A 13,650-nucleotide genomic window follows, 5' to 3' on the forward strand; every position below is an offset into this window, starting at 1 on the left:
AGAAGTAATGTTTTTAAGGTCACAAGCCAGTAAGTGGAAAGACAAATTTTGAACCCAGACAGCCAGACCTCAGAGTTGGATTATTATTAGTCACAATTACCATAGTCATATTATATTCCTATAAATCTTCATCCACATGAAGTGGCTGCTATTAGGTACCCTTTGCTATATGAGCAATGTGAGGTGCACAGAGGTAATGTATTTGTTCTGAGATCACATCATCAATAAAGGGCAGAATTTGGGATAATGTCCTTCCTTCCAGAGCTGTGCTTCCTCTATGCATGGCAGGGACATTAATTATGAGGGATGTTATGGATGCTACCAGAAATAAAAGGATTTCAAGATCAAATATGTTTGGGAAACTCTAAATTAAGCAAAATTAAACAGGTTCCCTTATTGCAGAACTTCTAAGAGTCTTTAGTGAGTGACGGTTCATTGCAAAACTAAGAGGGGGGCACGATCTGAAGTAATTTCCAAACATATTTGACTGTGGATACCTTCTTCAACCAGATCCAAGAAGTTTTTCTTACATTCTTTATACCAAAACTTGGCATAAACTCAACTTTCCTAAGGTCATAAAATAATTAAGGAGAAGAAGCAAAGTGGGACACAGATGTATTGAAGCATATGGACTATTTTTCTCTGTAAGATGAGATCTTCAGAAGAAAAGAGAAAAACAAGCCAAAGTGAAGAGCATCTCTCAGAACAGTTATAACTGAATCCTTCAGAAATTCTACCATTTTAAAACTACAAGGCACGCTGGAGGACACGTAGGTCAAGTCTATCACTTTGTAATTAAATTAGGAAGTGAGAACCAAAGTCACAAAGCTAGTGATGACTAAACCTCTCTTCTTCTTTCCAGGCCCCAACTCTACTGGTGTCAGGTGGAGGAAAAAGTATTTGGAGTGTCGTCCTGGAATTTCTGGAAAAAAGAGCCAAGGAAAGAGAGATGACAAAGAATCTGGAGTATCTTTGATAAACTCTCCCTGACCTTGAATCCTCAGGGAACAGAATATTTATGACAGGATTTGACTTGACCTGAGCATGGATTTCTTTTTGCCCTTCAATGTGGAAAAATGCAATATGATTACACAGGAATGGGAAAAATTCATGGAGAGAGAGGGGGAGAAACTTCTGGATGTTATTGCCACTAGACAGCTGGACCTGGTTTACCATCCTTCAGTTTCCCATCCAAATATTCACGAAACATAGAGAAGGATGCAAAAATCACCAACCCATCATAAACTAAGGATTTTGTCCAATGCTTCCAGTTCTCCAGAGGGAATTACTCCTCACTATGGTGTGGATGGCCAGATTGAGAAACTCTGGTGACTGACTCATGTCTATATATCAGAGACAGAACGTCGCAGCCAGGGAAGAATAAGAAGGTTCCATTTCATCACCAAAATGTGCCCTCCCCATCACACACTGAGGGGCTGTGTCACTGAGTAAAAGCACAGTCACAGCAGAGCTTTACCTGACCTGTCAACAGAACACATGAGATAATGACAAAACCTACCTGGTTTAAACAGAACCATAACAAGATAATAGATTAAAACCCACAAAATGATGAAAAAGCACATACGGCACAATCACATTTATATATCTATGTAAAATTATGACTGAAAAGATCTCTAAAAACATATTTGATTTTAAAGGAATATTTAATAAGACAATGTTCGGAAGGTACTTTTATGTTGTAATATTACAAATGTAGGATACAAAATGATACAGTATAGTCTCAGTTTAGAAAAAAGTGTATGTATGTATGTGCACGATGAAGTTAACGTGTAGTACTGTTTTATGCTTAAAGCTACCATTAAATGACGATATAGTAGAACTTATCCTGTTAGGTACGATTAGGAAAGAATTTTATTTTCTTTTTATACCTTCCTTCCGTGACCATGTATGATTTTTATAAATAGAAACAAACACATTTATTCCTCTATTAAGAGGGAAAACCTAGGGCTAATTCTTAAGAGAGAATTTTTGTTTTATAATCAAGGGGAGTTTTATACATAGAAGGTTCATTGTGCACTAAAAACCACAGAGGCTAACATTTACAGATACTTACTATGCACCAAGCACTGTACAAACATTATTCTGCACAATTCAAGTCTATATTGTTATTTTACAGATGGGCAAACTGGGAATCGGAAATGCTCACTAAGGCCAGAGCTAAAGCTTAAATTCAACTGGGCATGGCAAAGGCAAACTCCAAAGGAGGGCATGGGGTCAGTAACTGCCTAAAGGGAGCCAGGGAGAGAGGAGTCACTGAAACGGGAGACAGAGGGGCTAATAGGAGTTGAAAACTGGTGGGGGGACTCGCCAACCCATGTCGGCCCTGCAGGGAAGGAGCCAGGAGAATGTGTGCTGAGCAAGACCCCAGTCTCTTCCTCCCTCTGTCCCATTTTTTGCCAATGTATCCCAAGGCTGAACCCCAGCAGAAGCCAGAGGACCTGGATCCCATAGAGATCAGTATCCTAGAGCATGAGGCTTGTGGAGAGAAGGGGAGAAGGGGAGCTGGAGGATTGAATGGAAGACATAGCTTCACATCCGCAGTGTGACTGTGTTTGAAGATAGGGCCCTTAAAGAGGTAATTAAGGTTAATGAGGTCATAAGGGTGGGGCCCTAATCAGACAGGACTGGCGTCCTTTTAAGAAGATGAGACAACAATAGTGTGTGCACAGAGGAAAGGCCTTGTGACAACACTGTAAGAAGGCAGCTGTGTGCAAGCTGAGCAGAGAGGCATCACCAGAACCGAACTCTGCCAGCACCCTGATCATGGACTTCCAGACTTCTGGCCTCCAGACAGTGAGAAAATCCACTGTTGTTGTTTAAGCCACCCAGTCTGTGGCATTCTCTGACAGCAGCCCGAGCTGACTAACACAAGGTGAGAGGAGATAAAGGATGAGCCACCCCCCCCCCACCCCCCCACTGTGGAGGCTACAGCACATACAGATGTTGCCACCACTCTGTCTACAAGGCAACCTGACCTTTGGGCCTGTGTGTATGGCTGATGATTAAAATCCCAGAAACAAACAGACTGAAGCTGTGGGCTGAAAATGCCAAAAAGACAGCTGCTAAAGATCTAGGGGGCTGATCTGAAACAATTAGCAATTCAAAGGTTTATTTACTACAGATGCACAGGGAATTTTCATTAGTGTGCAATATTCAGAAAACCAAAACATATGTGGTAAAAAGAAATCTGGACATTTCTCTAAAGCTCCGAGTAATTTAAGAATTAAATCTTAATGTGGGATGTAGGGAGAAGGGAAGGTGGGCAGAATATTATAAAGAGGAAAGAATCTTTGAGACACGTATTTTCCCGAAGTGTAGGAAATAACATTACTGTATAGTTTGGTAAAGTACTGTGATTACAACTGGTTATATTAATATAACTTTGAATGAGGAAAGGAAAAGAATCCTCCAATTTAACTGAGTGCCAAGTTAAAAGTTAGTAAATTTACAGCGAAATATACTGTGAAATCCACACAGGACCAATTTGACCAAACTCTAAAGATTCTCTTTCATTGTGTATCTATCTAACTGTGTATGTGTTTCTTCTCATATATGCCCTACAAAAGTTAATTTATATACACCATAAACATTATTATTAAAGGCTAGGAAAAAAACTGGATTTTCTTGTGGTTCAAGTCAGAAAAGGCTACTTTATGCTGGGTTATCAATTAAATCATACACTGCAAGTCACATTTAGAGAGGTACAGACTTTAATGGAACTAAATTTCTTTCTTTAAACTGGTGTGATAATTTTTCAGCCAATACAGCTAGATTGTATTTTGTATTTTAATACTACTCTTTTCCATATTGCTTAGAAAGTAGAGTGGACCCTTAAACAATGGTGGGGGACAGGGGTGCCAACCCTCCGCATGGTTGAAAATCTCTGTATGACTTAGAGTCAGCCCTCTGTATATACCGTTCCTCCATATCTGTGGACTCAACCAACTGCAGACTGTGTACCACTGAAAAAAAAATCCGCCTCAAAGTGGACCTGTGCAGTTCACACCTGTGTTGTTCAAGGGTCAACTGTATTCTTAAAGGGACATGACTAAATGACCAGAGGCTTCTTGCAATACAGAAGACGGGACATTGTGCTGGGTGCTGTCACATCTATTAGTTAACTTCAAGCAAATTAGACATGCATTTTTACAGATTAAAAAAACTGAGTAACATTAAGTAATGGGCACACTATCATGTAAGGAGAGTGGGGTGGAGACAGGAGAAGGAGACCAATAAGTCTGATCAGAACCTACATATCTGTATGTGTCGACATGAAGAGACACAGTAAGACAACTGTAGGAGGAGGAACTCTCTTTTAAGTGTGATGTCTTCCAAGTACAGCCTGATACCCAGGTTACCAAAGCCCCTCATTGCGTTGCTCCCTGCCTTTTCCTGATCTTCGTATATCAGTCAGAGAAGAGCAGAGCCCTCTATGGAAGCTCTTCCATACGTGGTTCACAGGTAAAGGGGCTTCAGGTTGGAAGAGGTTGGAAAAAGACAAGGACACCTACGACTATTCGGTAGCTGAGATATGAAGAGAGAACTGTTCATCTTTTAAAGCTCAAAAACATTCTGACAAGCATTTCCAAAATAAATCCTGTTCCTTAACAAAGCAGGGTTCACTGAAAGAAATAGGTCTGGGTCCAGAATCATGATGTAAAGGCAAAACAACAGCAGCAACAAACTTTGCAAAGCTTTTTGTAGTGCTCACCCAAGATGTCTGTTTCAGAATTTAAAAATACATACTGCTTTTTAAATACTTAATAACTCTTTGAATCATGATCATCAGTAGGACAGATGATTCACATGAAAATGAAGGCTCCTTAAAGGTGACCTGAAAAGTAATCTGAAAAGAAATATAATCCACAATTGAAAACAAATCAGGAGCACACAGCTTCCGATGCCTTGGAGACAACACTGGTGTAACCTGGTGGGAAAAAGACTTCTTTGGGAAGACACCAAGAGAACGTAGTCATGAGACAGACGTAATCAGAAGTCTTTGGGAAAGACTAAAGCTCAAGACTTGTTTCTTCAATCAGTGCATTTGGGCAAGATGGAGATGGGGGTAGGGAAATTAATTGTATGAGACGGAATTGGACCCAGGAAATAAAGTGGGTCACTCCCCACCAAAGCCCAAGGGAATCGAATGAGGCAGATATGGGACGTTTTTAAAGGAGTAAAAGGAGACGTGGCCTCTGAGGGTCAGGAATCCAGGGATTAAGTGCTGCTTTTATCAGGAATAAAATCCTATGCTGAAGTGCTAACTTTGCCAGACACAAGCATCTTCACCTGGAAAATAAGCACACCTGACTCCCTTTTTTTTTTTTTTTTTTTTTTTTTTGTGGTACACGGGCTTCTTCTCACTGTTGTGGCCTCTCCCGTTGCGGAGCACAGGCTCCGGACGCGCAGGCTCAGCGGCCGTGGCTCACGGGCCCAGCCGCTCCGCGGCATGTGGGATCTTCCCGGACCGGGGCACGAACCCGCGTCCCCTGCATCGGCAGGCGAACTCTCAACCACTGCGCCACCAGGACTCCCATTTTTAAGATCTACTCTACAAGTCGGAATGTCCGATGTGCAGAGTACACAGGTTTCACTCGATTCCGCTCTGCTCTCGGAATGTTTAGCTATTGTGCTCTCAGAATTACTAAGGTAAACAGAGGAATGACTCTAAGCATTTTAAAACCAAACTGTCGGACTTCCTTAGCGGTTCAGTGACTTACAAAAAACACTCTGTGGGAGTGTCTTCACCAATCTCATTTTATGCTACTTAGCCTATCAAAGGATGGTTGATGAAAGAAAAAGACTGAAAATACAAATGCAGTTAAAGAAGGCTTTTGTGAATGGCAACCTATTTCTCCACATTACTGTCTTCCTGCCTTTTCTCAAGTGATAGGACTTCATTCCCCCCTCTTGCTTCCTCTCCATCTCAACCTCACCCACCTTTTCTGCCCCACGTCAGGTTTTCTGTATTGATTTGCTGTGTACACAGTAGGTTGCTAAGCCATATATATTAAGCAATGTTATATTCTGTTGACTTTTTAATAACACACTAAAAATATGAGATGCAGTTATTCGTGATGATATTAATTTTATCCGGCACAAATGAAAATCCATTTTATACGTTTCCGGAGCATACCAAATGCAGTCGACTTCCCTTTTAAAGGAATAGAGAGCCTGATTATGATTGTGGGATCAGCTGCTGGTGACAACACTTGTAAGCATTTCTGGTAAAATGCCACATTTAAAAACGCCACTTATATCTACATTTAGGGTCTTTCCGTGATATTCTTTGTGTTCTAGTACATGAAGGAACAGCATGATGCACTGAATTCAGGAAACCCAAAGGTGACTTTAGCTCAGTTTTCTAAAAGGACACTTGGAGTCATATGGCCAAAGACTAGTGTAAAGAATAATCAATCAACACCGCAAATACAGAACTACCCCAGACTCAGGTTCCTGATAAAAAGCTACTTTTATAATTATTGTGTGAATAGGAAGAAGAAAAAAACCCAAACTGAGTTGCTTATTCACCACATCTGCCAGAATATAAATTCAATAGAGCATCAGCTCACTGAAGGCTTGTCGAATCAGTCCTGTTATCAGAGCTTCCCTTTCTTCAGAAGAGCTGACAGAGGACTTGGACACATTAATACAGCTTCTTACACTTTATCACCAAGTGCTCAATGGTGTAACCCTTGGCTCCTGAGAGCAGTATTACATCAGGGTAGATTTCATTTACTTTGTTTATTTTTAAAGTATAATTGGAAGAAGAAAATCAGTCTTTCATGGAGAAAGGATAGTAGAAGATCTAGGAGTAAATAAAAACCAGGTGTGTTTACTAATGGAAATAAATATGCTTTCAAGCAAATAATTTTATTCCTGTTAACCTGCAGATTCGCTGTACATTTAGAAACTCCACATAATAAAAATGTGGAGACGAAGAATGTGCTATGGATATTATTTAAAGCTGGACACATAAGAGGTTCGTACAGTGAAATTTTACATTTCTACATAAGGAAATTAAGGGAATAAAGTGAGCAGAGCCATTCAGTGGCAGAAAAGCTAGGACCAGATAATCCAGTCTCACCTCAACCAGTGCTGATCTCCACTGACTAGTACTGACACTGGGTATTTCTAAAAATGCTTAACAACATGGTTTAGAGAAATACTGCTTAGCAATAGTGCATTAGAGGAAACAAAACAAAACAAAACGCAGAAACAAACCCCAAAACCCTTCCCTTCCAGCTTTATCTCATTTGCCAAATCAACAATCCCCAAGTAACTGTCTGCTTTTCATGTTTATCTATGGTTAATTCATATTGATCAATGCCCCCTTTTTTTTTTCTCAGCCCTTGTCTTCCTCATCTGACTCAAAGAAGCCTCAGAAAGACTCAGGTTATTATTTACTTCTGGTCACTCCCACAGTCTTGCAAGCTCTGAGCCCTGTTCCAGCAGTTTTCCCAGGGCCCGGGGAAGGCTAACACCGGTTGTGGGGAGAAGCATGCAGATTGGGTTTGTCAATTTCTCATTCCAAGCAACTGAAAAAGTACGTTTGAATGTCATCTGCCCTCTGAAATAATCACAAGAATGAACAGCACCAATGCAGCTATTCTGGACATTCACCATCCCAGCACTCCCATTTTGAGGGAAAAAGAGACATACCTCCCAAAGGTTTCTCCACGTTGGATAATCGCACAGCAAATGCAATGTCATGCTCAGACTTTCAGGACAGCCAGACTTATGAAATGGAGAAGGATACTTTCCATATTCACATTAATTCCCTATTTTCAAACTGCCCAGAAAGATACCATCACCTTTAAATTATATTGAAGGAGTAGAATTTGAAAAATTCCTTTCACAGAGAATAAAAACATTTATTATCAATAGGGGTATGAAAGGAATTTATTGTAAATGTTTGGAAAGGCATTTGGAAAGAAGGATGGATACTCCAGCAATAATGAAAAGTTAATACTCTTCTCTAAGTTAGCTCTGGGGTAGAGAATGCCTCCTGTGGGGTGGTTCCAACTCCCAGCTCAGCTCTGAAGGGGTGAGCAAAGCTGCCCCTCTCTGAAGCCCATCCTGGGGCTTGAACGTCACAGGCCTCTACTCCATGAAGCAATGACTTTGACCTTTTGTGGAGCAGCTCATAACATTTCTGAAAGGCAGAAAATCAGCCCCTTACAGTTTCTTCCCATAAACATAATCCTGATTCAAATGAAAGCAAATCACACTTCTGAAAAAAATTACAATTGATATTAAGCTTATATTATTTACAAGACTGTGGTGGATACTCTAGGGTCCTTAAAGATGCACCAAACGTCGGCCTTCCTCTCGGGGGGAGACCAGCAATTGGTCTGAGCACTGTGTATGTGAGACCTCAGTCAGTTTTCACGATGGCTCCATAAAGTAAGTATTCTCATAGCCTTGTCTCAGGGAAAAGGAAGCTCTGAGAACTTAGTAACTTGTTCCAGGTCAAAATGCTAGAGAGAAACCAAACTCAGATTTCACCTCTGGTCTTTGTGACTTTAAAGCCGATACTTTCTACATCATCACAGGCTGTATCCAGGGATGAAGAGAAAGAGAGAAGCTAGTGAAGTTCAGGATATGCCAAATCAGTTTGCCTAGATGATAAATTTCCCAGGAGTTCAGAGGAGAGCGAGGTCCTTGTTGCAGTGTTCACTTTCATGACCAGAATTAAAGCTACTGTCGGCTAAGAGCTGAGTATGCAGAGACAGGCCTGTATGACGCATTTCCTCAGAGCAGATATCACATGGAGCATGGGGGCCAAGAGCACAGGCTTGGAAGACAGACCTGAGTCTGACCCACAGTCATGCTTCTTAATGACCAGGTTACCTACTTTGCCAAGACTTGGTTTTCAAATCTTGAAACTGGGGCATGTCCTGTGAAAATTATTCCTATGCCTAACTCGAGAGGCTATAAGAGGTAATAATCATAATAATGTTTACAATCCTGAATATTAAATTTGATTGTTTTCCTCTTAAAGATGAGGAATGTAGGCTCAGGGCAAGTGAAAACAAAGTCTGCAATGAAAGCCATATATACGTTTAAATCATTGGATACTATCAACTCAGTTCAATTTATCCTTGTTTATTACACAGGGGTCTTTCTTTTCTGGTTGCTGCCATGTTTTGTTGAAGGAAATTTATGTATCTGTCCTCCCCATCAGCTTTCTCAAATCTATGTTTAGCATCACAGACACTCAGAATTGGTATGAACCTCAACTTGACCTAATCCAATCCCTGTATGATTTTGTATCTTCCCTATAACAGGGATATCCAGACTATATTAGAATGACTCCTGTGATATGGACTTCATTTATCCCCCAGGTGGCCCAGGAGTCACTAAAGATAGAACAAAACAAACTAAAAGAAAAGAGGACTGTTACTGATATCTGGTTAATCCATGAGTAGAACAAAGGGAATTAGAATGGAATTTGCAAAGTTTAAAAAAAACTACTCACAGTGTTAATAGCAAATCTCTAAACTAAAAATAAGGTGGCAATAAATACTTGACGTGCATTATACAAGGCTAGGATAAATTTGTGCTTCTTTCCATATAAATGCATCATAATTCACAATAATACAGTAATCTAAATCTGATACTTGGATATCAGATAATCTTCAATTACAGAATGTGAAACCACCTATGTATTTATGAAAACATCTATTTCTTTGTTTCCAAAATGGATAATGTTCTACTGGGTCCATTTGGCAAGTCACTTCTTAGCTTTGTTAACGTTCTAAAAACACAGAGTTTCATCAGTACATAGTTAAATTCTAAGGGAGGATTTTAAAAATAAACTACAGTTTAAGTTAGTTTTTGGGACTTCCCTGATGGCGCAGTGGTTAAGAATCTGCCTGCCAATGCAGGGCACATGGGTTCAAGCCCTGGTCCGGGAAGATCCCACATGCCGCAGAGCAACTAAGACCGTGAGCCACAACTACTGAGCCCACGAGCCACAACTACTGAGCCCGCGAGCCACAACTAGTGAAGCCCACGTGCCTAGAGCCTGTGCTCTGCAAGAAGAGAAGCCATCGCAATGAGAAGCCCGCGCACCTCAACGAAGAGTAGCCCCCGCTCTCCGCAACTAGAGAAAGCCTGCGCGCAGCAACGAAGACCTAACGCAGTCAAAATTAAATAAATAAATAAATTTAAATAAATAAATAAAGTGAATTTTCATGAAGTGGAACCGATATAAAAAAAGCTCCCTTGTCTATCTTTGCCTACCCATATATTATTTTAAAGTTTTACAACATTTGCCAACTAATGTAACAACAATCTGTCATTTACTAAAATACCAATGGGTACCAAGCCTGCTACAGCTGGGTGTAGATCAGATAAAAACATATCCTTCCCGAGTGGAATTGGTTCATTTTATTATGATTATTATTACTGCTTTATTATATAGGCTCATTATACCTCTTCTCTCCTGTTCTTGTGAACATGTGCCTTCAATTTAAGGGTGAAGAAATTGTGTGTGTGCACGTGTGTAAAATGAGAATGTGTGAAAATAAAGCATGCTTGTGCTTTCAGCAAATATTCTAAATATTCAATCAGTTGTAAAATCTGGTGAATTGAAAAGGAAATTGATGATAGAAAGGAGATATACTAATCAGAGACTTCATAAGATACTAGTTTCCATCTGGACCGCTGAATAGAAGAGCACAGTGAGGAGGGGATGAAGGCCACTGTTCCAACAGGGAGTTAGAGACCAATGATTCCAATTTCACCTCCTTTTGTGCCCCATCCTTGACACCGGTTCTGTCATGAATTCATTGGAATGCCTTAATTGATAACCCCAAAGCCTAAAATGCTCAAATAAAAAGAATCTGTAATTGAAAGTATACTTGTAGATAAAATGGCAAAGCAAACACTATAAACCATGATCTTACAATATCTACAATGAACCCCGTGATTTCTCCAGATAAAAGATTAAGCTAAATGTCAAACCAGTGCTTGGTATGTAGTGAATACTTAAGAAATATTTTTTGAGTAAAATAATCAGGGAAGTACTGGTAACCCGAATACAGGGTTTTCTGATTATGGGAAAAAGAAAAGATTCAATTCTATGTTTTTTGCTTGTTTTCTAAAGGATATTACTAAACACACTTGTCAGGAAACTGTGAAATGCTGTCAATGCATTAGATGCCTGCTGATGAATATCAAATGCATTATTAAAGTTTAATAACCCAACTAGGCAAAAAAGATGACTGCAAGGCAACTAGACTGCACACAGTAAGTTTTCTTATTGTGTGTAGTTTAGTCTGTCCTTATTGTTTACCAGATCTGGGAGTCTGCTGGCACTTTGTTTAGAACCTTTATTCATTGTTATATGGTGAGCTCCCTGAAGACAAGTCCTGAGTATTATTCACCTTTCTCTAGCACCTAGAAAAAGTGCCTGGAATATTATAACCACCAGTGAGTGTTTCCTGAATGCAATCAGAAATAATTGAATGAATAAAGAGTCTATCAAAGACAGTTTTAGGCAATTAACCTCCTTATTCTGACACCAAACCTTGGGTCACCTATCTCTGAAACATTGTCAATAAACTCACTCATTTTATAAAATCATTTCTTACTTAGAACTGTGTGGGCAGATGAAGCCAAGAGTTTCCCCTGAGGGAAGTCTTTGCCAGTCATACCAAGGAGCCAAGCCAAAGGATCCCATTGTAAGTGAAATCGTATCTGTTTGAATGAGAACAACTTTTTTTTAAACCATCCTTTCTCAAGATTTTGATTCTGAGACTCCTGCCAAAATTGTAAGAGACCCTATGTGCCCTCCTAAGAAGCTCAGAATGTTCCTTGTTGGTCACAGGGAGCAGTGATGAGTTTTAAAGAGAAGACAAATGACAAGATTTACATATAAAAATACTTCTTTGGCTGTGGTGTTCATGCTGAATTGAAAGTTGAAGCTCAAGCTGGGAGGATGGAAGTTTTGAAATTACGCTATTGCCAAAGTCTATACGAGAGATGTTGGTTCTAGTTGTGAGGACAAGAGGGCAGATTCCACAGACTTTTCAGAAGTAGTACAGGAAAGAAAGACTTATTAGATGACTAGATCGAAGAAAAGAGGAAATGACGAGTTTTAGGAAGGGAGATTGGGTGAATGGCAGAGACATCAAGTAAATAAATACATTAGTGTTGGTAAAAACAACTCAATCACTAAAATTATTTCCAGTTCTAACATTCTGACTCTAATAAGTTTAGCTGAATTTTCACTAAGCAATTCTAAAGAACTTAAAGTGAAATTTAACAGCAATTCAAAAAAGTCATGAAAATAAAAGCTTTGGTGTGGTTAAAGTTTAGAACAATGATTAAATAAACTTAAACACATCTCTCTACTGCAGGACTTCTCAGAGCCTTTAATATGCTTTTAAATTTCTAGAGGAAGCATATAATAAGTGGTGTTTCTCAAGTGTATTTGACACCAAAATACCTCCATCCCCCCCCTTTTTAGCATTTTATTAATTAGTGTTTTACGGAAAAGCTTTAGAAAACCTTGGGTATTTTCTCCCATTTATTTTGGCCATTCCTTAATAATAATCTCAAGATTATATACTTACCTTCCCTAAGGACCATTCAGCAATATGAAATTGATTAAACCCAGAGATTTGGAACAATAAAAACTTTTTATAATATTTACATGATTAATCAGTATTTCACTTTTATTACTCTTGCCCTTTTAGTGATGATAATGATTAAGATTCATAACATAATGAGAGATTCTTATGTTCCAGGAACTCTATTGAGTATTTAACAGGCATAAATCATATAATCCTCATAATAGTCCTATAAACTAATTACTAGCATTTAGCTCCATTGTACAGAGGAACAAACTGATCCGCAGAGAGGCTAATTAACTTGAAAAAGGCAAGGTATTAGAACCCACTGAAGAGTCTGAATGCAGAGTCTGGGTACACTAATCACCAGACTATTCCATGTATGTTAATAACTCATTTCCAAAATATTAACCAAAAACAATGAAAGTGTGACCCCTAAGCAAATTAACTCAGTATACGCAGCAAATTGGCATGGAAGTCATTCATACATTCATTCACTAAATACCTACAGAGTACAAGACACTGTTTTGGGTACTTGGGATACAGTAGAGAACAAAACAGTCAAACTCAGGGCCTTCATGGAGGAGACAATCAATTAACAAGGTAAGTAAATCTAATACATAGAAGAAGGGATAAAAATTGCCAAAAAGGGGTTCTGAAGGGTTGGAGTGCATGTATGTTATATTGTGGATAGAAAGAACCAGGCAGGAGTCCTTGTCAGGACAAATTAGATAAGAACTCAGAGAAGAGTACTGGGTTTCACGGTGACCTTGATAAGAACAGCTTCGGTGGGATGATGGGGCAGAGTCCTGATGCCGTGGCTTCCCAGATGATAGGACAAATGAGGTTGTAGAGGGCAAGTATGGACCACAGTTTCAAGGAATTTTGTTTCAAAGTGAAAAAAAAATGAGGCAGTAATTGGAAGGAGATAGGAGCCCAGAGAGGGATTCTCCTCTCTCTCTTTTGAGATAGGAGAATTAGCAGTGTGAACGTTTGTGGATGGCAATAATACAGTTGAGAGGGAAATTTTAAAGACGAAAGAGAAGCT

The 13,650-nt window shown here is 39.5% G+C and overlaps 1 protein-coding gene across 4 annotated transcripts in view; it reads right to left on the bottom strand.

The window, feature by feature from the left end:
* The window catches only part of PCSK5 (proprotein convertase subtilisin/kexin type 5), a 470,026-nt gene that overhangs the window by 276,330 nt on the left and 180,046 nt on the right, over positions 1–13,650 (bottom strand). The gene's annotated exons all lie outside the window — the stretch shown is intronic.

This window comes from Physeter macrocephalus, chromosome 9, assembly GCF_002837175.3.
Source record: "Physeter macrocephalus isolate SW-GA chromosome 9, ASM283717v5, whole genome shotgun sequence".
NCBI classification, from domain to species: domain Eukaryota; kingdom Metazoa; phylum Chordata; class Mammalia; order Artiodactyla; family Physeteridae; genus Physeter; species Physeter macrocephalus.